Source organism: Choloepus didactylus, chromosome Y (genome assembly GCF_015220235.1).
Source record: "Choloepus didactylus isolate mChoDid1 chromosome Y, mChoDid1.pri, whole genome shotgun sequence".
NCBI classification, from domain to species: domain Eukaryota; kingdom Metazoa; phylum Chordata; class Mammalia; order Pilosa; family Megalonychidae; genus Choloepus; species Choloepus didactylus.
The window spans coordinates 28,303,272-28,329,272 of NC_051335.1; positions in this window are offsets into that span (position 1 = coordinate 28,303,272).

A 26,001-nucleotide genomic window follows, 5' to 3' on the forward strand; every position below is an offset into this window, starting at 1 on the left:
TGCATATAAACAAAGCTAAGTTTGAGTATAATGCATAGAGGAAGACTAGGGCATGTATGACACCAGAAGGAAGTTAGAGGATTAAAACTGGGGACTGTATAACTTAAGAAAAACTAGAGTGGGACAATGATGGTGATCAATATAGAAATATAAGAAAGGTTTTACATGAAGGAGAACAAGTAAAAGTCAACAATGCAAGGTATGAAAATGGGATGGTATATGGGAAACATACAATCAGTGAAAACTAGCTTCTATAGTTAAAATGACATTGTAATATTCTGCCATTAATTTTAAGAAAAGTAATATATGAAAAACAGAAGTCAACAGAGGGGGATATAAGGGAGAGGTAAGAGATTCTTTTTGTGGTTGTTTCACCTTTTAAAATAGTATTTTATATTATTTTTTAAATTCTCTGTTCTTTTAAGTTTTATCTTTTTCTCTTCCTCTCCTTTTTTCTGCAGAAAGGAATGGAAACGCCGGTCTAATATATACTGTGGTGGTGAAAGCATAATTATGTGATTATACTGGGAGCTATTTTTGGCTACCTAGGTTGGATTGCATGATGTGCAAATAATACTGTTTAAAAATAGAAAAAAAATACAAGTGCTGAAAAAGATGTGGAGAGAGAGATATACTTATTCACTGTTGGTAGGGGAAGTAAAACAGTGCAGCCCTCTCTCATGGACAGTATGATAGTCCAAGGAGGTTAAGTATGTGGGTTGTCATATGATCCTGCAACCCCATTATTGGAATATGCTTGGAAGAACTGAAAGCAGGGACACAAATAGGCATTTGCACACTGGTGCTTATGGCAGCAGTATTCACATTTTGCAATGAATGGAGGGGACTTAAGATTACATCGACTGACTGTGAATAGAAGGGCAAACTGTGGTGCATACATACAATGTAATATTGAATGGCTGCAAGAAAGAAGGAAGTTGTGAGGCATGCAAATAGGTGAATGAACTTTGAGGACATTACATTGAATGAAATAAATCAGAAACAAAAGGACAAATATTATAAGGCCTCACTAATATAAATATGCTATAATGGGCAAATGCTGAGAATTGAATTCAAGAGCATAGGAGCCAGGGGATAGAAAGTGGACAGAGATTTGGCAATCAGAGATGCAGGAATGCAGAGTGTTCAGTGAGGTTTGTTGTAAACCTTCATAGATTGTAAGCCCTTACAACAATCACATCTATTCCATCAGAGATAGACTCCCAGATCTATGGCTGACTGATCTTTGATGAGGCCCCCAGAGTCACTGAACTGGATCATTATGGTCCTTTCAACCAATGGGGCTGGAAGACTTGGATATCCATATCCAAAAGAATGAAAGAGGACCCCTACCTCACACCTTACACAAAAATTAACTCAAAATGGATCAAAGATCTCATTATAAAAGAAAGTACCATAAAACTCCTAGAAGATAATGTAGGGAAACATCTTCAAGACCTTGTATTAGGTGGCCACTTCCTAGACTTTACACCCAAAGCACAAGCAACAAAAGAAAAAATAGTTAAATGGGAACTCCTCAAGCTTAGAAGTTTCTGCACCTCAAAGGAATTTCTCAAAAAGGTAAAGAGGCAGCCAACTCAATGGGAAAAAAATTTTGGAAACCACATATCTGACAAAACACTGATATCTTGCATATATAAAGAAATCCTACAACTCAATGACAATAGTACAGACAGCCCAATTATAAAATGGGCAAAAGATATGAAAAGACAGTTCTCTGAAGAGGAAATACAAATGGCCAAGAAACACATGAAAAAATGTTCAGCTTCACTAGCTATTAGAGAGATGCAAATTAAGACCACAATGAGATACCATCTAACACCGGTTAGAATGGCTGCCATTAAACAAACAGGAAACTACAAATGCTGGAGGGGATGTGGAGAAATTGGAACTCTTATTCATTGTTGGTGGGACTGTATAATGGTTCAGCCACTCTGGAAGTCAGTCTGGCAGTTCCTTAGAAAACTAGATATAGAGCTACCATTCGATCCAGCGATTGCACTTCTCGGTATATACCCGGAAGATCGGAAAGCAGTGACACGAACAGATATCTGCATGCCAATGTTCATAGCAGCATTATTCACAATTGCCAAGAGATGGAAACAACCCAAATGTCCTTCAACAGATGAGTGGATAAATAAAATGTGGTATATACACACGATGGAATACTACGCGTCAGTAAGAAGGAACTATCTCGTGAAACATATGACAACATGGATGAACCTTGAAGACATAATGCTGAGTGAAATAAGCCAGGCACAAAAAGAGAAATATTATATGCTACCACTAATGTGAACTTTGAAAAATGTAAAACAAATGGTTTATAATGTAGAATGTAGGGGAACTAGCAGTAGAGAGTAATTAAGGAAGGGGGAACAATAATCCAAGAAGAACAGATAAGCTTTTTAACGTTCTGGGGATGCCCAGAAATGACTATGGTCTGTTAATTTCTGATGGATATAGTAGGAACAAGTTCACAGAAAGGTTGCTATATTATGTAACTTTCTTGGGGTAAAGTAGGAACATGTTGGAAGTTAAGCAGTTAGGTTAGTTGTCTTTTTCTAACTCCCTTGTTATGGTCTCTTTGAAATGTTCTTTTACTGTATTTTTTTTTTCTTAATTATTTTCTATTTTTCATACAGTTGATTTAAAAAAAAGTTAAAAAAAAAACAAGGAAAAATATATGTAGAGCCCCCTTGAGGAACCTGTGGAGAATGCAGGGGTATTGGCCTACCCCACCTCGATGGTTGCTAACATGACCACAGACATAGGGAACTGGTGGTTTGATGGGTTAAGCCCTCTACCACGGAATTTGCCCTTGGGAAGACTATTGCTGCTAAGGAGAGGCTTGGCCTCCCTATAATTGTGCCTAAGGGCTTCCTCCCAAATGCCTCTTTGTTGCTCAGATGTGGCCCTCTCTCTCTAGCTAAGCCAACTTGAAAGGTGAAATCACTGCCCTCCCCCTTATGTGGGATCAGACACCCAGGGGAGTGAATCTCCCTGCAAGTGTGGAATATGACTCCCAGGGAGGAATGTAGACCCAGCATTGTGGGATGGAGAACATCTTCTTGACCAAAAGGGGGAAATGAAAGGAATGGAATAAGCTTCAGTGGCAAGATATTCCAAAAGGAGCCGAGAGGTCACCCTGGTGGGCACTCTTATGCACAATATAGACAACCCTTTTTAGGCTCTAGTGAATTGGAGTAGCTAGCAGTAAATACCTGAAACTATCAAACTACAACCGAGAACCCATGAATCTTGGAGATTAATGTATAAAAATTAAAAATTTCCTTCAATTCCTACATTTTGAAGTTTTTCTTTTTATCAAAAAGGGATGTTGAATTTTGTCAAATGCTTTTTCAGCATCTATTGAGATGATCATTTGATTTTTCCCTTTTGATTTGCTAACGTGTTGTAATATATTGATTGATTTCCTTATGTTGAACCATCCTTGCATGTCTGGAATGAACCCCACTTGGTCATGAATCCCAAAGTAATTTGGACAGAGAATAAAAATATATATGCAGTCCCCCATGATGAGCTGGGGAAAATTGCAGAGTTGTTGGGCTTCCTTATCTGGATTGTCGCTGATGTTCTCACAAACATTGAGGACTGACAGTTTGATGTGCCAAGCCCTCTATCATGGGGCTTGCCCTTATGAAGCTCATTACTGCAAAGGAGAGGCTAAACCTGCTTTCAGTTGTACTTCAGGGTCTGCTCCTGAGAACCTCTTTGTTGCTCAGTTGTGGCCCTCTATTTCTAGCTAAACCAACTCAGCATGTGAACTCACTGCCCTCCCCCCTGCATGAGATCTGACTCCCAAGGGTGTAAATCTGTCAAGGATCTTGGGATATGACTTCCAGGGATGAATCTGGACATGGCATCGTGGGATGAGAACATCTCCTTAACCAAAAGGAGGATGTGAAATGAAACAAGATAAAGTTTCACTGACTGAGAGATTTCAAATGGGGTGGAGAGGTCACTCTGGTGGGCATTCTTATGCACTATATAGATAACCCTTTTAATGTTTTAATGCATTAGAATAGCTAGAAGTAAATTCCTGAACTTATCAGACTGCAACCCAGTAGCCTTGACTGTTGAAGACAGTGTATAGCAATGTTGCTTACAAGAGGTAACAGTGTGATTGTGAAAGCCTTGTGGATCACACTCCTTTTACCCAGTGTATGGATGGATGAGTAGAAAAATGGGGACAAAAATTAAATGAAAATTAGGGTGAGGTGATAGTTTGGGTGTGCTTTATTACTTTTATTTTTTATTCTTTTATTTACTTTTTCTGAAGAAAGGAAAATATTCAAAAAATAGATTGGGGTGATGAATGCACAACTATATGATGTTACTGTGAACAGTTGATTGTACACTTTGGATTATTATATGCTATGTGAATATATCTCAATAAAATTGAATTCAAACAAGATTCTTGTTATTTTAACAAAATCTTTTTGGGTAACACTTTTGATTAGGTTGTTCTCATGTAGTTGTGGATCCTGCCCATTGAGAGTGGGTCTTGATTAGTTCACAGGGACCCTTAAGAGAGCTCATGAGCTTACACTGCTGCTGACACTTGGAGATGTTTGGAGATGCAGATGGAAGGATGTTTGCAGGTGCTAAGCTAAGATATGAAGCCCAGAGTTTGCCCCAGAGAAGCTGAGAGATGACACCCAGATGCTTAGAAATTCCCTGGAAGAAAGTAGCAAGGATGCACAGAAATTTAGAGAGGTGCTGAAACAAACCCGGGACCTGCAGATGCCATGGACATGCCTTCCGAGCTGACAGAGATTTCCTGGACACCATCAACCATTCTTCAGTGAAGTTATCCTCTTACTGATACCTTAGTTTAGACACTTTTATGGCCTTAGAACTGTAAATCTGTAACCAAATAAACTGCCTTTATAAAAGCCAATCCAATTCTGGTATTTTGCATTCTGGCAGCACTAGCAAACTGAAACAATAGGAATGAGGAAGGATAGAGTGATTAAGAGGTGACAGTTAAGAAGTAGGTTTTTTTCTTTTTGGAATAATGATGTTCTAAAATTGAGTGCAAACCTGTGAATATACTTAAAGCCATTGACTGTACACTTTGGGTAGATTGTATGGTATTTAAATGTATCTCAATAAAACTGATGGAAGATTAGGAGAGACAGAGCAAAATTCTCCTCCATGAAGAACACTAGATAAAGGACAGAAAGCACTCCAGAACAGCAGTTCCAGGGTTCCACAACCTGAGCAGGGACATCTACACTTATAGTGAGTGCATACTTGGAGAAACCTAGAGACTGTGTTCAAGATGGGTGAGTGTTAAGCCTGGAACACACCCAGGAATGGGCAGCTGGAACCAGCACCAACTGATGGCTTGGAGGGAAGTATCCCTCCATGCCTTGGGCACTCTCCAAAGTACTAGGCTTCGGGGATATCCACTTACATACCTGTGGCCAACAGCCCCAATGCCAGGGACTGGTGGTTGGACCAGACAGATGATCATGGAGGGGGGTAGTTTTCCAAGCCCTGTGCAGCCATCTTTGCAGTTTCCTGGGAGCAAACTTTCACAGCCCCAGGGCCAGGACTTTGCATTTGCCTGGGAGACAGACTTTCATGGCCATAGGACCAGGATTTGCAGTTGCCTGGAAAACAACTTTTCATAGCCCCATGACTGGAAGCTTCTTTGGGGGAATTCAGGATTTGGTGAGCTTCTGATGACATGCACACTTCTTCCATGGATGCCAGTGGTGTGCACAGCCTAGAGACAGGGCTTCCACATGGAGGCATCAGGACCCCTCTCCCAATCACAGGAACTCATGTTCACCCAGCAGGGCATTTGAGCTGGAGGGTAAGATGCACAGCTCTGCAACTCCAGTGTACTCCACCTGCAGCCCCGAGAATGGCCAGGACCACTGGTCCTGGAGCAGACTCCGTGCCAAACTGCACAGGGCAGGCCTCCCACCGACAAGACTGACAATCCCCACTGCACACAGAGAAGTGGTACACTGATTGGACCTCCACATGATTTGGACCCCCATTCATTATGTAAACAAAGTTGAGGAGAAATGGCTTAAGGGTAAAAGGTGACTCCAGAGTGCCATCTGATGGAGGTCAGGAAAGTGCACCCCACCAAGTTGTAGCTCTGTCAAATTATAGATGAATTTTCAGGCAATCCTGCATATTCTAAACAAATAAGATAAATGATCGAATAATCTCGCGTATTCTAAAACAACCCTATCAAGATAAGCAAAGATCAACAGGCCCCCCAAAAAACAGAAAATTGCAAAGCATGTGAAGAAACTAGAAGATATGGATAAGCCAAACATCTAAATGAAAATGCCAGAGGAGACACAGAACCTGGAGCAATTAATCAAAGATGTGCTCACAAACATCAACATTATGGCCAAGGATATAAAGGACATGAAGAATACTCCAGAAGAGAATAAAAAACAATTGGAAGAGTAAATTAAAAAATAGTGGATCTTATGAAAATAGAAGATATTTCTGATCAAATTAAAAATATTCCTGAGACACTTAACACCAGATTTGAAGAGTTAAAGAAACAAATTAGAGAGCTTGAGGATAGGGAGATGCAAAGTGAAAGACCAAAGAATTAATGGTGAAAAACTTTGAAATGGATCTCAGAGAAATGATGAACAATACGGAGTGCACAAACATAAGAATCATCGGTGTCCCAGAAGGGGAAGAGAAGAGTAAAGGGCTAGGAAGGGTATTTGAAGGCATTACTGGGGGAAATTTCCCAACCCTTCTGAATGACATAAATATGCAAATGAAAGATGCCCAAATAACTCCAAATGGAATAAATGCAAAGAAACCCACTCCCAGACCTATTCTGATCAGATTGTCTAATGCTGAAGAGGAGGTGAAAGTTCTGAAAGCAGCAAGAGAGAAGCAATGCATCATATACAAGGGAAACAACATAAGGTTGAGTACTAACTATTCGTTGAACACCATGGAGGTGAGAAGGCAGTGGTATGACATACTTAAAATTCTGAAAGAGAAAAATTGCCAGACAAGAATTCTTTTCCCAGCCAAACTTTCCTTCAAAACTGAGGGAGAATTTAAAATTTTCATAGAAAAACAAATGCCAAGAAAATTTGTTAACAAGATATCTGCCCTACAAGAGCTACTAAGGGGAAATCTACTGGCTAAGAAAAAAAGAAGGGAGAGAGAGTACTGGAGAAGGGTAGAGAACTGAAGAGTCTCAGTAAGTGTACCTTAAAAGAAATAGAAAAATTGTACTGACAAATAAAAACCAAAGGATAAGATGGCTGATTCAAGACCTGCCTTCATAGTAATAACATTGAATGTGAATTGATTAAACTCCCCAATTAAAAGATAATGGCAGAATGGATGAAAAAACATGAACCATCAACATGGTATTTACAAAATCTCATCTTAGACCTAGCTAAACAAATAAATTGAAAGTGAAAGGTTGGAAAAAATAGTCCATGCAAGCTACAGTGAAAAGAAAGCAGGGGTAGCAATACTAATTTCGGATAAAATAGACTTTAAATCCAAGGATATTATAAGAGACCAAAAAGGACACTACATATTAATAAAAGGGACAATTCAACAAGAAGAGATAATAATCTTAAATGTTTATGCAACCAAAGTGCTCCAAATACATGAGACAAACATTGCCAAAACTGAAAGAAGCAATAGATGTTTCCACAATAATTGTGGAAGACTTCAGTATGACACTGTCTCCTAAGGAAAGATCATCCAGACAGAAGACCAATAAGAAAATCAAAAAGAAAATAATGTGATAAATGAATTAGACTTAACAGACATATATAGGGCATTATATCCCAAATAACCAGGATATACATTCATCACTAGTGCTTGTGGAACTTTCTCCATGATAGATCATATGCTGGGGCATTAAACAAGCCTCCATAAATTTAAAAAGTTTGAAATTATACAAAACACATTCTCTGGCCAAAATGGAATACAATTAGAAGTTAATAACTATCAAAGATCCAGAACACTCACAAATATCTGGAAGTTAAATAACACACTCCTAAACAATTAGTGGGTCAAAGAAGAAATTGCAAGGGAAATAGCTAAATATCTAGAGGTGAATGAAATTGATAATGGAACATATCAAAACTTATGGAATACAGCAAAGGCAGTATTAAGGGGTAAATTTATAGCTCTAAATGCATACATTAAAAAGGAAGAAAGAGCTAAAATCAAAGAACAACTGTAGAAGCTAGACTATGATCAGAAAATTAATCCCAAAGCAAGTAGAAGAAAATAAATAACAAGGATTAAAGCAGAAATAAATGATGGAAAACAAAATAAACAGAGAATAAATAAAACCAAAAGTTGGTTCTTTGAGAAGATCAACATGATTAACAGACCATTAGCTAGACTGACAAAGTCAAAATGAGAGAAGACCCAAATAAATAAAGTCACAAATGAGAGGGGAGATATTACTACAGATCCTGAAGAAATAAAAAAAAAAATTTCATAAAGGATACTATGAACAACTTTATGCCAACAAACTAGAAAATTTACAGGAAATGGATAATTTCCTGTAAACACATGAACAACCTAGACATAATACAGAAGATATAGAAGACCTCAGCAAATGAATTACAAGTAAAGAGATCCAATAAGTTATTTAAAAGCTTCCTACAAATAAAACCTCAGGGCCAGATAGCCTCACAGGGGAATTCTACCAAAACTTCCAAAAAGAAATGACACCATTCCTACCTAAACTCTTTAAAAAAATTGAAGAAAATGGAACTCTACTTAACTCCAATATGAAACACTCCAATATGAAAACCAACATCACTCCAATATGAAAACCAAATAAAGATGCTACAAGAAAGGAAAATGATAGGCAAATCTCCCTAATGAATATAGATACAAAAATTCTCAATAAAATACTTGCAAATCAAATTCAAAGACACATTAAAAATTGTACACTCTGACGAAGTGGGTTTCATCCCAGGCAAGCAAGGGTGGTTTAACATAAGAAAGTCAATCAACAATAAAACACATTAACAAATCAGAAGGGAAAAATCAAATGATCACCTCAATAGATGCTGAAAAAGCATTTGACAAAACCCAGCACTCTTTTAGTTCAAAAGCTCGGAATTGAAGGAAACTTCCTCAATATGATAAAGAGCATATGTGAAAAACCCACAGCCGGTATAGTACTCAATGAGATAAGTATGCCCACTGTCATCACTACTTTTCAACACTGTTCTAGAAGTTCTACCCAGAGCAATCCAGCAAGACAAAGAAATAAAAGGCATCTAAATTTGAAAGAAAGATGCAAAACTCTCATTATTTGCAAGTTGTATGATCTTATAATTGAAAAATCCTGAGAAATCAGTGGCACAACTACTTCAGCTAATGAACAAATTCAGTGAAGTGGCAGGATATAAGATTATTGCACATAAGTGAGCAATGGCCCTATACAGTAGAAATGATATAACTGAAGAGACATTCAAGGAAAAGATTCTATTCTCAACAGGAACAAACAACCAAGAACCTAGGAATAAACTTAACCAAACATGTAAAAGGACTCAACAGAGAAAATAACATAACTCTACTAAAAGAAATAAAAGGGGACCTAAGAGATGGAGAGAGATTCTGTGTTCATGGAAAGGAAGGCTAAACATCATTAAGATGTAAATCATACCCAACTGATCTACAGATTCAATGCAATTTCCATCAAAGTTCCAACAATCTACTTTGAAGACTTGGAAAATCTGCTCATCAAATTTGTTTGGAAGGGAAAGATGCCTCAAATTGCTAAAAACATTCTAAAAAGAAAAACAAAGTGGAAGGACTTACTCTGCCTGGCTTAGAAGCCTGCTATAAAGCCACAGTAGTCAAAACAGCATGGTATTGGCACAAAGACAAACACATTGATCAATGGAATTGAATTGAATATTCAGAAATGGACCCCCAGATCTATGCTCAACTCTTTTTTTATAAGGTCCCCAAATCCACTGAACTGGGATGGAAGAGGCTTTTCAACAAGTGGGGCTGGGAGAACTAGATATCTATATCCAAAAGAATGAAATTGGACCCCTACCTCACACTATACAAAAATTAACTCAACATGAATTAAAGATCTCATATAAGAGATAGTACCATAAAACTCCTAGAAGATAATGTATGGAAAGCTCCTCAAGACCTAGAATTAAGAGATTGCTTCTTAAACATTACACCTAAAGCACAAGCAACAAAAGAATAAATAGATAAATGGTAACTCCTCAGAATTAAAACGTTCTGTACCTCAAAGGAATTTGTAAACAAGGTAAAGAGGCAGCCAACTCAATGGGAGAAAATATTTGGAAACCATATACTGATAAGAGATTGATATCTTGTATATATAAAGAAATCTTACAACTCAATGACAATAGTACAAATAGCCCAATTATAAAATGGGAAAAAGATATGAAAAGACATTTCTCATCTTCACTAGCTATTAGGGAGATGCAAATCAAGACCACAGTGAAGTATCTTCTCACACCAATAAGAATGGCTGTCATTAAACAAACAGGAAACTACAAATGCTGGATAGGATGTGCAAAAATTGGAACTCTTATTCATTGCTGGTGGAACTGTATAATGGTTCAGCCACCCTGGAATACAGTTTGGTTGTTCCTCAGAAAAGCTAGATATTGAGTTACCATATAATCCAGCAATTACAGTACTCAATATTTACCCAGAAGATCTGAAAGCAGTGTCATAAACAGATGTTTGTACATCAATGTTCATAGTGGCATTGTTCACAATTTCCAAGAGATGGAAACAACCTAAATGTCCTTCCTCAGAAGATTAGATAAGCAATATATGGTATATACACATGATGGAATACTAACATGGCAGTAAGAAGGAACGAGGTCATAAAACTTACAGAAACATGGATGAATCTTGAAGACATAATGCTGAGTGGAACAAGCCAGACACAAAAGGAGAGATATTGTATGTTACCACTAATGTGAAATCTGTGAAAAATGTAAAATAAGTGTCTCATATTGTAGAATATAGGGGACCTAGAGATTGATGGCAGCTAGGGCAGGGGGAATGAGAATATAATAAAAACAGACAAGATATTTAGGGTTATCTTAATGATACTGGAATGCTCAGCTGTAACTATGGTTCATTAATTTTCTTTTGGTATGATAGGAGTGTTTTGGAAGGAATGAAGTTATTTCCAGATATTTGTTTTTCACATTGCTTTGCTTTGTTTTGTTTGGAAATATTTTTTATACAGTTTAAAAAAAAATAAAACTGCTTTAAATAAAACTGTAGTAGGATCCAGAAGAGAACAGAAATGCCAAAAGCCATAATCCTTTACAACTGATTCTCTTTAAAATTGCTTGGGCTGGTTTCATTTGATTCTCAAAGGATCTAGTACTCCAACTGATATAAATTAATTTATTTAACTCTTCCTTTCCTGGTAGAATTCCATTAGCTTTGCATTAAGAAAAATCTGGATTTGATTTTTGTCTTACTCCATCACTTAGTAGCTGTGTGATTTCTTTGAAAAATTATTAATTTTACTGTTTGGTTTCCTCATGTGTAAAGTAGGTATAACAATACCTATCCTTATGGGCATATGTTTTGTATTCCTGAAGCTTCTCCCTTCTTAAAGCAGACATTCTTTCTTTTGGGAAACCACTCCTCTTCTCACTACTGGCATTTAGTTCTAGAATAGGTTGTGTTGTGGGTCACAGATATGCTCATTGGACTAAAGCCAGTACAATCTGATTCTCTTCCCTAGAATTTTTCCAATTGGATCAAGGGAAGATAATCTTATATCAACTTGCAAGGATAGGATGAAATTAATTCAAAATGTGCAGTAAAACAGTTCAATATTCATGGTGAAACTTGACTTTGTTGTGATTCTTTCCCTGGTTTTTGCTTTCCCAGAGCTTTGATATTCACCTCTTCAGATCTTTCTTCCATTCAGTTAAGAATTTTCCCCAAATGTTATTCCAACATAGAGTTAGTTTTATATCAAGGTTAAGTAAATTATATCTACCCCAATAAATTGCATCTATGTACACAAGGTCATCAAATGTTATTAAGTGAGATGCTTGTCCTAATGCACTGTACATAATAGACACTCAATTGTTTAGTAGCACTTACTAAAAGAAAAACTCATTAAAAAAAAGTAACTCATTATCTATAGTTTTGTACCACTCTCTAAGTGTGGAGTTGGTAATGATAGGGTCCAATGTTTATTGGTAAAGTTGGATAGTCACATTTGAGGGAGTTAAGACCTAAATTACCCTGCTAATAAATGAGGGAGGAGATTTAGAAATTTCCAGGCTGGGATCTATGTGGGGGAGGGTAAAGGAGAATTCTGGTTTAGTTACGGGGAGAAGAAATGTGGTGAATGGGCAATATTATCCCAGAGACAATTTCATATATGATAGGTGGGCAAATAATTAAATACAGTATGTTTAAAATTTTTTCTTTATGTAAAGTTCAACAGTAACTGATCGTAATTAAACTAATTTGAAAATAATTAAATTGATTAGAGTTTCTTACCCTTAGAACTGTGAATATTTATGTCTTTTACTGATTCTCCACCATAAAAGAAGATAAATTTAGCCCCCACTCTCTTCTCCCCTCTCCTAGTCTTAGTCCCTTTTTCATTTTTAAATCTTATGTTGGTTAATTGTACTTAGTCCCTTATTTATTGAATAATCAACTTAAGCTGTATTTCTTGATTCCCTACTTTTAAGATGAAAGATTTAATGTTTCCATTGACATTTTAATACATTTGAAATTTACAATATCTACTTAATTAACTTTCCTGCTTGAATCAGCATTGTGCCTAAACTGTAGAGAATTGTTTACAGTACTCCAGAATACTAGATTACATCTGCCAGTATATTTTTCAGAGAAATTCTATGTGTGTTAAACTTCCTAAGTCCTTGTTTATTTATTTTTCTTATTTTTAATCTTCATTTTATTGAGATATATTCACATATCATGCAGTCATACAAAACAAATCGTACATTCGATTGTTCACAGTACCATTACATAGTTGTACATTCATCACCTAAATCAGTCCCTGACACCTTCATTAGCACACACACAAAAATAACAAGAATAATAATTAAAATGAAAACAATTAAAGTAAAAAAGAACACTGGGTACCTTTGTCTATTTGTTTGCTTCCTTCCTCTATTTTTCTACTCATCCATCCATAAATTAGACAAAGTGGAGTGTGGTCCTTATGGCTTTCCCAATCCCATTGTCACCCCTCATAAGCTACATTTTTATATAATTGTCTTCGAGATTCATGGGTTCTGGGTTGCAGTTTGATAGTTTCAGGTATCCACCAGCAGCTACCCCAATTCTTTAGAACCTAAAAAGGGTTGTCTAAATTGTGCATAAGAGTGCCCACCAGAGTGACCTCTCGGCTCCTTTTGGAATCTCTCTGCCACTGAAGCTTATTTCATTTCCTTTCACATCCACCTTTTGGTCAAGAAGATGTTATCCGCCCCCACGATGCCAGGTCTACATTCCTCTCCGGGAGTCATATTCCACGTTGCTAGGGAGATTCACTCCCCTGGGTGTCTGATCCCACGTAGAGGGGAGGGCAGTGATTTCACCTTTCAAGTTGGCTTAGCTAGGGAGAGAGGGCCACATCTGAGCAACAAAGAGGCATTCGGGAGGAGGCTCTTAGGCACAAATATAGGGAGGCCTAGCCTCTCCTTTACAACAACCGTCTTCCCAAGGGGAAAACCTATGGTAGAGGGCTCAACCCATCAAACCACCAGTCCCCTATGTCTGTGGTCATGTTAGCAACCATTGAGGTGGGGTAGGCCAATACCCCTGCATTCTCCACAGGCTCCTCAAGGGGGCACTACATTTTTTTTCCCTTTTTTTTTTTTTTAACTTTTTTTTCTTTTTTAAATCAACTGTATGAAAAAAAAAAAAAGAACAATAAAAGAACATTTCAAAGAGACCACAACAAGGGAGTAAGAAAAAGACAACTAACATAAGATAACTGCTTTACTTCCAGCCTGTTCCTACTTTACCCCAGGAAAGTTACCTAATATAACAACATTTCTGTGAACTTGTTCCTACTATATCCATCAGAAATTAACAGACCATAGTCATTCCTGGGCATCCCCAGAACGTTAAATAGCTTATCTGTTCTTCTTGGATTATTGTTCCCCCTTCTTTAATTGCTCTGTATCGCTAGTTCCTCTACATTGTACATTATAAACCATTTGTTTTAAATTTTTGAAAGTTCACATTAGTGGTAGCATATAATATTTCTCTTTTAGTGCCTGGCTTATTTCACTCAGCATTATGTCTTCAAGGTTCATCCATGTTGCCATATGTTTCACGAGATCATTTCTTCTTACTGCCGTGTAGTACTCCATCGTGTGTATATACCACATTTTATTTATCCACTCATCTGTTGAAGGACATTTGGGGTGTTTCCATCTCTTGGCAATTGTGAATAATGCTGCTATGAACATTGGCGTGCAGATATCTGTTCATGTCACTGCTTTCCGATCTTCTGAGTATATACCGAGAAGTGCAATCGCTGGATCGAATGGTAACTCTATATCTAGTTTCCTAAGGAACTGCCAGACTGACTTCCAGAGTGGCTGAACCATTATACAGTCCCACCAACAATGAATAAGAGTTCCAATTTCTCCACATCCTCTCCAGCATTTGTAGTTTCCTGTTTGTTTAATGGCAGCCACACTAATTGGTGTTAGATGGTATCACATTGTGATCTTAATTTGCATCTCTCTAATAGCTAGTGAAGCTGAACATTTTTTCATGTGTTTCCTGGCCTTTTGTATTTCCTCTTCAGAGAACTGTCTTTTCATATCTTTTGCCCATTTTATAATTGGGCCAACTGTACTATTGTCATTGAGTTTTAGGATTTCTTTATATATGCAAGATATCAGTCTTTTGTCAGATACATGGTTTCCAAAAATTTTTTCCCATTGAGTTGGCTGCCTCTTTACCTTTTTGAGAAATTCCTTTGAGGTACAGAAACTTCTAAGCTTGAGGAGTTCCCATTTATCTGTTTTTTCTTTTGTTGCTTGTGCTTTGGGTGTAAAGTCTAGGAAGTGGCCACCTAATACAAGGTCTTGAAGATGTTTTCCTACATTATCTTCTAGGAGTTTTATGGTACTTTCTTTTACGTTGAGATCTTTTGTCCATTTTGAGTTAATTTTTGTGTAGGGTGTGAGGTAGGGGTCCTCTTTCATTCTTTTCGATATGGATATCCAACTCTCCCAGCCTCATTTGTTGAAAAGACCGTTATGATTCAGTTCAGTGACTTTGGGGCCTTATCAAAGATCAGTCGGCCATAGATCTGAGGGTCTATCTCTAAATACTCAATTCGATTCCATTGATCTGTATGTCTATCTTTGTGCCAGTACCATGCTGTTTTGACAACTGTGGCTTTATAATAAGCTTCAAAGTCAGGGAGTGTAAGTCCCCCCCACTTCATTTTTCTTTTTTAGAGTGTCTTTAGCAATTCAAGGCATCTTCCCTTTCCAAATAAATTTGATAACTAGCTTTTCCAAGTCTGCTAAATAGGTTGTTGGAATTTTGATTGGGATTGCATTGAATCTGTAGATGAGTTTGCGTAGAATTGACATCTTAATGACATTTAGCCTTCCTATCCATGAACATGGAATATTTTCCATCTTTTAAGGTCCCCTTCTATTTCTTTTAGTAGAGTTATGTAGTTTTCTTTGTATAGGTCTTTTACATCTTTGGTTAAGTTTATTCCTAGGTACTTGATTTTTTTAGTTGCTATTGAAAATGGTATCTTTTTCTTGAGTGTCTCTTCAGTTCGTTCATTTCTAGCATATAGAAACATTACTGACTTATGTGCATTAATCTTGTATCCTGCTACTTTGCTAAATTTGTTTATTAGCTCTAGTAGCTGTATTGTGGATTTCTCGGGGTTTTCCAGATATAAGATCATATCATCTGCAAAAAATGACAGTTTTACTTCTTCTTTTCCAATTTGAATGCCTTTTATTTCTTTTTCTTGCCGGATTGCCCTGGCTAGCATTTCCAGCACAATGTTGAATAACAGTGGTGACAGCGGGCATCCTTGTCTTGTTCCTGATCTTAGAGGGAAGGCTTTCAGTCTCTCACCATTGAGTACTATGCTGGCTGTGGGTTTTTCATATATGCTGTTTATTAGATTGAGGAAGTTTCCTTCAATTCCTACCTTTTGAAGTGTTTTTATCAAAAACGGATGTTGGATTTTGTCAAATGCTTTTTCAGCATCTATTGAGATGATCATTTGATTTTTCCCGTTCGAGTTTTTAATGTGTTGTAATACATTGATTGATTTTCTTATGTTGAACCATCCTTGCATGCCTGGAATGAACCCCACTTGGTCATGGTGTATGATTTTTTAATGTGTCTCTGGATTCGATTTGCAAGTATTTTGATGTGGATTTTTGCATCTATATTCATTAGGGAGATTGGCTGGTAGTTTTCCTTTTTTGTAGCATCTTTGCCTGGCTTTGGTATTAGATTGATGTTAGCTTCATAAAATGAGTTAGGTAGTGTTCCATTTTCTTCAATGTTTTGAAAGAGTTTGAGTAAGATTGGTGTCAGTTCTTTCTGGAAAGTTTGGTAGAATTCCCCTGGGAAGCCATCTGGCCCTGGGCATTTATTTGTGGGAAGATTTTTGATGACTGATTGGATCTCTTTGCTTGTGATGGGTTGATTGAGGTCTTCTATTTTTTCTCTGGTCAGTCTAGGTTGTTCATTTGTTTCCAGGAAATTGTCCATTTCCTCTACATTATCCAGTTTCTTGCCATACAGTTGTTCATAGTATCCTCTTATAATTTTTTTAATTTCTTCAGGATCTGCAGTAATGTCACCTTTTTCATTCATTATTTTGTTTATATGGGTCTCCTCTCGTTTTGATTTTGTCAGTCTAGCTAGGGGCTTGTCAATCTTGTTGATCTTCTCAGAGATCTAACTTTTGGTGATATTTATCCTCTCTATTGTTTTTTTGTTCTCTATGTCATTTATTTCTGCTTTAAACCTAGTTATTTCTTTTCTTCTACTTGGTTTAGAATTGGTTTGCTGTTCATTTTCTAGCATCTGCAGTTGATCCATTAGTTCTTTGATTTTGGCTCTTTCTTCATTTTTAATATATGCGTTTAGTGCTATAAATTTCCCCCTCAGTACTGCTTTTGCTGCATCCCATAGGTTTTGGTATGTTGTGTTCTCTTTTCCATTTGTCTCTATATATTTAGCAATTTCTCTTGCTGTTTCTTCTTTAACCCACTGATTGTTTAGGAGTGTGTTGTTTAACCTCCAGGTATTTGTGAATTTTCTAAGTCTCTGATGGTTATTGACTTCTAATTGTATTCCTTTGTGGTCAGAGAATGTGCTTTGAATAATTTTAATCTTTTTAAATTTATTGAGTCCTGTTTTATGTCCCAGTATATGATCTATTCTGGAGAAAGTTCCGTAAGCACTAGAAAAGTATGTGTATCCTGGTGATTCGGGATGTAATGTTCTGTATATGTCTGTTAAATCTAATTCATTTTTCAGATTGTTTAGGTTTTCAATTTCCTTATTAGTCTTCTGTCTGGTTGATCTATCTATAGGAGAGAGTGATGTGTTGAAGTCTCCCGCAATTATTGTGGAAACATCAATTGCTTCCTTTAGTTTCGCCAGTGTTTGTCTCATGTATTTTGTGGCACCTTGATTGGGTGCATAGACATTTATGATTGTTATTTCCACTTGTTGAATTGCCCCTTTTATTAGTATGTAGTAGCCTTCTTTGTCTCTCAAAACATCCCTGCATTTAAAGTCTATTTTATCTGAGATTCATATTGCTACACCTGCTTTCTTTTGGCTGTAGCTTGCATGAAATATTTTTTTCCATCTTTTCACTTTCAGTTTCTTTGTGTCCCTGTGTCTAAGATGAGTCTCTCGTATGGAATATATTGATGGTTCATTTTTTTTATCTGTTCTGCGAATCTATATCTTTTAATTGGGGAGTTTAATCCATTTACATTCAACGTTATAACCGTGAAGGTATTTCTTGAATCAGCCATCTTATCCTTTTGTTTATGTTTGTCATATATATTTTCCCCTCTGTCTATTAATATCCTTTATTGTACCCATACCGAATCTCTTTAGTACTGAACCTTTCTCCAAGTATCTCTGTCTTTTCTTTGTTTCTCTGTCTGTAGGGTTCCGTTTAGTATCTCCAGTAGGGCAGGTCTCTTGTTAGCAAATTCTCTCAGCATTTGTTTGTCTGTGAAAAATTTAAGCTCTCCCTCAAATTTGAAGGAGAGCTTTGCTGGATAAAGAATTCTTGGTTGGAAATTTTTCTGTCTCAGAATTTTAAATATATCATGCCACTGCCTTCTCGCCCCCATGGTGGCTGCTGAGTAGTCACTACTTAGTCTTACGGTGTTTCCTTTGTATGTGGTGAATTGCTTTTCTCTTGCTGCTTTCAGAACTTGCTCCTTCTCTTCCGTGTTTGACAGTGTGATCAGAATATGTCACGGGGTGGGTTTATTTGGATTTATTCTATTTGGAGTTCGTTGGGCATTTATGATTTGTGTATGTATGTTGTTTAGAAGATTTGGGAAGTTTTCCCCAACAATTTCTTTGAATACTCTTCCTAGACCTTTACCCTTTTCTTCCCCGTCTGGAACACCAATGAGTCTTATATTCAGACGTTTCATATCATCTATCATATCCCTGAGGTCCGTTTCGATTTTTTCAATTTTTTTCCCCATTCTTTCTTTTATGCTTTCATTTTTCATTCTGTCATCTTTCAGGTTACTGATTCGTTCTTCAGCTTCCTCTAGTCTTATACTATGAGTGTCCAGAATCTTTTTAATTTGGTGAACAGTTTCTTTTATTTCCATAAGATCATCCATTTTTTTTTTTATTTAGTTTTGCAATGTCTTCTTTATGCTCTTCTGGGGTCTTCTTGATATCCTTTGTCTCCCGTACTATGGTCTCATTGTTCATCTTTAGTTCTTTGAGTAGCTGCTCTAGGTGCTGTGTCTCTTCTGATCTTTTGATTTGGGTGCTTGGGCTTGGGTTATCCATATCTTCTGGTTTTTTCATATGCTTTATAATTTTTTGTTGTTTTTGGCCTCTTGGCATTTGCTGAACTTGATAGGGTTCTTTTAGGATTTGCAGACCAATTGAAGTCCTTATCTCTAATTTATCAGACCTACAGCTTCGTGGAGTACACTTTCTCTAACTAATCAGCAGGTGGCATCCACGAGCCACCTGCTCTCCACAAGCCAGTTCTTCCCTGCTTTGCCTTTGTGGTGAGTGGGAGAGTGAGTCTTGTGGGGTCCAATTGCTGTACCAAGCTTGTGTGTGTAGTTGGTGTTGCCCGCCCTGTATATGGGGCATGTTTCTGGGAAGTCAGGGAGGGGATGGCTCTAACAATCAAATCTCCCTGGTGATCCTGGAGTTTTAAAGCTGCTGCAATAGTCTAATCCTTCAGTTCAGTCCTGCCACAGTTTGTCTCTGCCACTGACCCACAAGTCCTTGGTATTGGCGTATGGCTCCTGAGACTTGCAAGTGGGTCCCTCTTCCAGGCCGTGCACTCCCTGGTCCTCTGTTGAGGGATGACTGTGCTATGTCATAGGTGAGTGCCGTCCCCCCAGGGCAGTTCTGGGCTGCTGGGCTGTGTAGGGAGGCTCCCAGTCTGCTGAAATGATGGCTGAAGGGGGCTTTGTTAATTCACACTGCTCCACCTTCCCAACTCTGGGGCAATCAGCTGAGGTTGCAGGGAAGGCTAATGTCCACGCCCAGTTTTGTGGTGTGTGCCTGTTATTTGAAGCACTTCCATCACACTGGGTTGTCTGGGGCAGCTCTGGGCTATGGGGCTGGCGATGGGCAGGAGTGTTTCCTGTCCACCAGGATGATGGCTGTGAGCAGACACCCCCATTTTCTTGGGAAATTGTGGTGTTTAGTGAATTTTCTCAGCTGCTGAATTATTGCCTTTTGTCTCAGAGCTCTCTTACTTCTGCTCTTGTCTTGACCTGCCCAAATTGCAAATCTTTGAAGCTTTCTGTATTGGGCTTCTTAGAGTAATTGTTTTAGAAAAGAAAAAAGGATTTAAAAAAAATAAGGGCCCTCCTCACAGATCTAATGGGTTATTGAAATTCTAAGAGACAAAGCAATTAGGGCCATTTAGGAAAGGTCCACAGGCCAGAGAGCTCAGCTTTTCTTTGGGATTTGCATATGAGACTCAGGGCCTGATCTGTGCCCTTCCCCTTTCTATGTTCACCAGAACTCCAAAAATCCTCCGCTTTTATTATGGAGTTTTTCATGCTGTTTTTTTTCTATGCCTGTCTCCTCTCTGCTGGGCTGGCTGCTCTCAGATTCTCTGGTGTCTGGTCTCAGTCTATCTACAGTTGGAGTTTGGATCAGTAGAATGAGTTTCCAATAAGAGCTGCCACTGCAGTTCTCCCTTCTCCTTCCTGGAGCTGACAGCCCCTCCTCGTATGGGACTGAGCCTGGCAGGGAGGGGTGCGGGTCCCCTGGCCACAAAAACTTACAGATTTCGCTGATCTCAGCAGTTCCACGTTTTCATGAGTGTTGTATGAAGTATGCCCAAAGTCAGATTGCTCTGTGGTGTCCAGTCTACACAGTTCCTGGCTTTCTACCTACTTTACTGGAGGAGTAACTAAAAGATACATCTCACCAGTCCACCATCTTGCCCCGCCTCCTCCCTTGTTTATTTTAAAACATGTTCCTCCTGTCCGGCGCTTTCTCCGCCTCGCCTCGAGTCCTCGGTCGGCCGGCGATGGGGACCAGAGAGATAAGGGGAGAGAGGGTGCGGACAATGTCTTACCCGACGCACTCGTGATCACTCTGGACTCGCAGCAGTGAAGCATGTAGGCTTTTAATGGAACTAGGCAATCATCCTCTTTACAGGTTCCGCCCGGGGCAAGACGCCTCGGGGGAGAACAACCTCGATGCGGCCGTCAGGCGCGGCTCCTTGTGGGCTGTCTCTCCGAGCTTTGCCCGGGAACTTTCTTATAAACCTTGCGTGTATCCAATGGGCTAACGCCACGCACACAAGCATGATTGGTGAATACAGCGGGTGGTTACATACATCAGAAGCCGGAAGCAGGATGTGGGCGCCATCTTGGCACCACTCGATGGGCGGGGGGACTTTGGAGCAGGTTTACAGCGCATGCGCTATGCCCGTCCCGGGAGACGGCTCTCCACATCCTCCCACACAATTTATAGCTTAGTAATATAGAATTCTAGCCATTTCCTCTGAATAATAAGTTTCACTGTAGGCTATATTGAGCTTAGCGTGTAAAGGGTGGGTTGGAGAGAGCATGAATTCAATTCAACATAATATTGGGAAACCTTTTAGAAGTATTTTACTATAATCCAGTCACTATGCTAAGCATTATGGATGTAAGAATTCATTTAATCCAATGAAAACCATATGCCATGAGTACATGTCTTAGTTTGCCAGAGCTGTTATAATAAATACTACAAGCTACTGTTGGCTAAACAGCAGGAATTTATTGGACCACAGTTTAGAGACTAGAAAAAATTCAGAATGTAGATACCAGCAAGGCTTGCTTTCTTCTAGAGTCTGCAGAACTCTGGTGCTGGATGCAGGGAATCCTTGGAGTTCCTTGGCTTGCATCTGTGCCTCTCATCACATGGCAATCTCTCCTCTGTCTGTCTTTACTGTTTCCACTGACTTCCAACTTTTGGCCTCTCCCTGTGGCTATCTCTGACTGTGTCTGAATTTCTTCTGCTTATAAAGGACTCCAGTAATGGAGATTAAGGCCCACCCTGATTCACTTGTGCCACACCATAACTAAAAAAATATCTTCAAAAGGTCCTCTTTATAAATGAATTCACACCCAGAGAATTGCAGATTAAGATTAAGGGCATGTTTTTGCTGGGATGTGTAAATCAATCTTCCACAGTACTATTATTAATTTCACTCTACAGAGCAGGAAGTTAAGGTCAGAGGGTTTAAGTAACTCACTATTGTTCCCAGAGCTGGTGAATGGCAGACCTGAAATTTGAAAATGGTCTCTAATTTGAGCCACTACATTAGAGAATACAAAGGCATTTTCCAAAGATTGAACCACTACATGTTTTAAATGAAATTTTACTGAGATATATTCACACACCACTCTATCCATACAAAGTATACAAACAATGGCTCACAGTATCATTGCTTAGTTTTGCATTCATCATCACAGTCGATTTTAGAACAGATTCATTACTCCAAAAAAAAAAAAAGAAAGCCCAAATCATCCCATCACCTTTATTCCCCCCCCACATTATTCATCCCTAGAATTGGTGTAGTACATTTGTTACTGTTGATGAAAGAATATTAAGATATTATGGTTAATTCTAGTCTATAGTTTGCAATAGGTATATATGTACCCATAAACCACTCTATTATTAACTCCTTGTAATAATGTCATACATTTGTTCTAGTTCATGGAAGAATTTTTTTATATTTGTACTGTTAATCACAGTCATCACCAACCACAAGATTCACTGCATTATACATTCCCCTGTTTTGACCTCTAGCTTTCCTTCTGGTGACATACATGACTGTAAACTTTCCCTTTCAACTACATTTACACACAATAGATTACTGTTAATGATATTCACAATAACATGCTACTATCACTTCTATCCATTTCCAAGCTTTTAAGTTCAACCTATTTAAAAATTCTGCACATGTTAAGCAACCACTCCCCATTCTCTAGCTGCATTCTTTTGCCTGGTAACCTAAAATCTGGATTTAATGTCCATGAGTTTATATACTTTACTTAGTTTATTTTAGTGAGATAATGCAATATTTGTCCTTTTGTGTCTGACATATCACTCAGCATAATGTCCTCAAGGTTTATCCATGCTGTCACCCACTTCAGGATTTTATTACTTCTTACTGCTGAATAATATTCTATCACAATACATATTTTGTTTATCCGTTGATCAGTTGATGGACATTTAGGTTGTTTCCATCTTTTTGGCAATTGTGAAAAAGGCCACCATAAGCATCAGTGTGCAAGTGTTTGCATCCCTGATGTCAGGTCTTCTGGATATATACTAAGTAGTGGGATTTTTGGATTGTAAGGTAAAGCTATACTTAAATTTCTAAAGAACCACTAAGTCTTCTTTGACATTGACTTAATATTTTAAATTCCCACCTGCAGTGAATAAATTTTCCTAATTCTCCATATCCTCACCAACACTTGTAGTTTGCTGTTTGTTTAATAGAGGTCATTCTAGTAAGTGTGAAATGATATCCCACTGTGGCTTTGATTTGCATTTCCTTAAGAGCTGGTGAAGATGAGCATCTTTTCATGTGCGTTGTAGCTATTTGTATTTCCTCTTTGGAAAAATGTCTATTCATGTCTTTTGCCCATTTTTTAATTGGGTGGCTTGTCTTTTTATTGTTAAGTTATAGGATTTCTTTATATATCCTGGATATAAAACCCTTATCATATACGTGGTCTCAAATATTTTCTCCCACTGAGTTGATGACATTTTCACCCTTTTGACAAAGTCCTCTGAAGCACAAACATATTCAATTTTAAGGAGGTCTATTTTCCCAATTATTTTTCTTTCTCTGATTGTACTTTGGGTGTAATATCTAAAAAAAAATCACCTATCATTAGATCTTGAAGAAGTTTCCTTAAATTTTCTTTCCATTTTGAGTTAAGTTTTGTCTGATTGATCTATAGATTCATTTCTGGATCTATACAATCAATCCTGTTGAACATTCTGTACTCCTCCAGCATCAAAAGCCTTATCTCTACCCTCTTTCTATCTCCTTACAACTTGTGTTCTCACTTTTAACACTCAAAGTTTGCTCATTAATGTTAGTTCATATTAGTGAGACTATAAAGTATTTGTCCTTTTTTTCAGGCTAATTTCACTCAACATAACATCTTCAAGGTTCATCCATATTTTTATATGTGCCATGACTTTACTCTGTATTATAGTTGCATATTATTCCAGGGTATGTATACTGCACAGTTATTTTATCCATTCATCCATTTACAGACATTTGGGCTGCATCCAACTCTTGGCAATCATGAATAATGCTGCTGTAAATATTGGTCTACAGAAGTCCATTTTTGTCCTTGCTTTCAGTTTCTCTGAGAATATACTTAGTAGTGGAATTACTGTATCACCTGGCAATTCTATACTTAGGTTCCTCAGGAACCACAACACATTCCAGAGTGACTGCACCATTCTACCTTCCCACCAACAGTGAATAAGTGTGCCTCTTTCTCCACATCCTCTGCAGCACTTCTAATTTTCTTCTTTTATTTTTGAAAACGGCCATTCTAGTAGTTGTGAGAAGATATCTCATTGTGGTTTTGATTTGAATTTCCCTAATGACAAGTGAAGTTGAGCTTCTTTTCATATATCTTTTAAATTCAGTTTTATTGAGATATATTCACGTACCATACACTCATCCATGGTGTACAATCAACTGTTCACAGTACCATCATATAGTCATGCATCCATCACCCCAATCTACTTTTGAACCTTTTTCCTTACACCAGAAAGAATAAAAATAGGAATAAAAAATAAAAGTAAAAAAGAACACCAAAATCATCCCCCCAACCCACCTATTTTTCATTTAGTTTTTTTACTGAGATTGTTCACAAAACCATACAATTATCCAAAGATCCAAATTGTACAATCAATTGCCCATAGTACCATCATACAGTTGTGCATGCATCACCACAATTTTTATTCAATTTTTAGAACATTTTCTTTACTTCAGAAAAGAAATAGAGACAAAAGAAGGAAATTCAAAACTTCCCATACCCTAATCACCCACCCTCCATTTTTTATTCATAGTATTGGTATGGTACATTTGTACTGTTGACAAAAGAATGTTAAAATTCTACTAACTGTAGTATATACTTTGCAAAGGGTATATTGTTTCCTATATGCCCTTCTCTTATTAACTTCTAGTTTTAGTATCATACACTTATTCTAGTTCATGAGGGAGATTTCTAACTCTTGTACAGTTAATCATGGACATTGTCTACCACAAGATTCACTGTTTTATATATTCCCATCTTTGAACCTCCAACTTTGCCTCTGGTGACATATGTGACTCTGAGCTTACCCTTTCCACCACCTTCACACACCATTCTGCACTGTTAGTTATTCTCACAATGTGCTACCATCACCCCTGTCCATTTCCAAATGTTTAAGTTCACCCTAGTTGGATATTCTGCTCATTATAAGCAACTGCTCCCCATTCTTCTTATATTTCATGTCCATGAATTTACATATTATAATTAGTTCATATCAGTGAGACTCTGCAATATTTGTCCTTATGTGTCTGTCATATTTCACTCAATATATTGTCCTCAAATTTTCTTCATCAGCCCATTTTTGTTAAGATGGTTTTGTTCATACAGCATACATTACATCCTAACTAAGCAATCAGTGGTTCTCTGTATAGTCACATATTTATGTATTCACCACCATCGTCACTATCTATATAAGGAAATCTCCATTTCTTTAGCAAAGAAGGAGGAAGAGTCTAAGAAGGCAGAGAGACAAAAGAGAAAGAAAAAAAGAAAGAGAGAAAAAGAAAAGAAAAAAATAACAGCTAGGAAGCACCAAAAGGAAAGACAGCTTTAAACTGAAGTAGAATAAAGAGTCAGACAACATCACCAATGCCAAGAGTCCCATACCCTTCCTCCATGCCCCCCCATAAACATTTAGCTTTGGTATATTGCCTTTATTGTATTAAAGGAAGCATGATACAATGTTTCTGTTAATTACAGTCTATTTTGCATTGATTGCATTTCCCCTAATCCCACCCTATTTTTAACACATTGCAATGTTGACATTCATTTGTTCCACCTCATGTAAAAACATATTTGTACCTTTTAACACAATCATTCAGCACCCTGTTTCTCTGAGTTATACAGTCCCAGTCTCTAT